Source organism: Macaca nemestrina, chromosome 1 (assembly GCF_043159975.1).
Source record: "Macaca nemestrina isolate mMacNem1 chromosome 1, mMacNem.hap1, whole genome shotgun sequence".
Lineage (NCBI taxonomy): Eukaryota > Metazoa > Chordata > Mammalia > Primates > Cercopithecidae > Macaca > Macaca nemestrina.
Window position 1 is genome coordinate 111614667 of NC_092125.1, and position 1899 is coordinate 111616565.

General features: G+C 42.9%; 1 pseudogene; it reads right to left on the bottom strand.

Annotated features, from left to right (window-relative positions):
* Window positions 1-498: 498 nt before the first annotated feature.
* LOC105479306 (prostaglandin reductase 1 pseudogene) lies at window positions 499-1631 on the bottom strand (annotated as a pseudogene).
* Between the last annotated feature and the right edge of the window lie 268 nt (window positions 1632-1899).

The window sequence follows — 1899 nt, forward strand, 5'->3', positions numbered from 1 at the left end:
GGATACATGTGCAGAATGTGTAGCTTTTTTTCATAGGTAAACATATGCCATGGTGGTTTGCTGCACCTATCAACCCATCACCTAGGTATTAAGCTGCACATGCGTTAGCTATTTATCCTGATGCTCTCCTTTCTCCCACCCCCCATAGGCTCCAGTATGGGTTGTTCCCTTCCCTGTGTCCATGTTTTCTCATTGTTCAGCTCCCACTTATGAGTGAGAACATGCAGTGTTGAAAGTAAACTTTCAAACTCCAAAGCCATTATTTTCTACCACAACTCAGAAGAAGCTATAGTGGACAGTGAAGTGGCTTCTTGTTGTTGACTGTGAAATTTTCATCTTCCATCACTAATTACATACCACTTAAATACATTTTATTAGGTAGGTCAAACCCATTACAAGTACTCTTTCTTAGACATTTAAAGTAGTATACAGTTTTGCTAAATGGTGAAAAATTAAGTAATCACCTGAATGGCCTTCAGATTCCATGTGTCATTTTTTTCATGTTTTCACTGTTGTTTTCCCCAAATTATTTCCTTTCAGCATTCCCATAAATGCAGCTGGCATGTTTTCAAATCCTTCAATGATGTATTCCTGGTACTGGATTTTCCCCTCTGAGACCCATTTCAGCAAGTCCTTTAGAGCTTTTTGGTGGGCATCTCCTTGCCAACAGGTCACGATGAACCTTTCCATGTGAAGCTCCTGATAGATAACAATCTCTGGGGTTGGGCCTGGGGGAAGTGGGCTGGTGCCACCATGCCTGGCTCATTTTTGTATTTTTAGTAGAAAAGGGGGTTTCACCATGTTGGCCAGGCCGGTCTCAAACTCCTGACCTCAGGTGATCCACCTGCCTCAGCCTCCCAAAGTGCTGGGATCACAGGCATTATATGTAGATATGTACATGTTATATGTAGAGATAGCTCTATATATGGCAATTCTTCCAAATTTCTTCATCTGGGAGATAACAGTGTTTGAAAACTTTCCACTTACATTATCAAAATAACAATTGTAACCATCAGGAGAGGCTTTCTTCAAAGGTTCTTCAAAGACTCTACTGTCTTGTAGTTAAAGACAACATCAAATCCAAGCTTTTTAAGGTAGGCAATCTTTTCGTCAGACCCTACTGCTCCAACAACTTTGCAGCCCTTGAGCTTTGCAATCTGCCCCAAAACAGAGCCCACAGCTCCAGCTGCTGCATTAACCATCACTGTTTCTCCACCCTTCACACCACAGACGTCAAGTAGGCCAAAGTAGGCAGTCAGGCCTGTCATGCTAACTGTCCCCAGAGCCAGAGACAGTGGTACTGTGTCAGGCCACTCTGTTGGCAGCTTTTCCAGATCTTTTCCATCAGAAATGGAGTGTGCTGTTCACCCTGAAGGAGCCAGTACAATGTTCCTGTTGGTAAGGCTGCATTTTCACTTTCCACAAATCTGGCCACTTGCTGACCCATCATTGTATCACCTTCATTCTTTTGGCTGCCACTCTCATGTAAGGGTCCACAGTGAGGAACAAAGCTTCAAGCAGGACCTCTCTATTTTTAAGGGTGAGAGCTCAGCGATCTTCAGCTCAAAGTCACCATTAGTAGGATTGCCAACAAAGTGCTTCTTCAGGGTCCATCTCTTAGCATGAACCATCCTGAAGCTCAGGAGCCCGAGGATCCCACTGTCTGGGGATGGTGGCTGGGACTGCCTTCTTTGTCTTTTTTGATCTTTGTTAGTTTAAAGTCTGTTTTGTCAGAGACTAGGATTGCGACCCCTCCTTTTTTTTTTTTTTTTTTTTTTTTTAATCTTTCCATTTGGTTGGTAAATTTTACTCCATCCTTTTATTTTGAGCCAATGTGTGTCTTTGCATGTGAGATGGGTCTCCTAAATACAGCACACTGATGGGTTTTGACTCTTTATC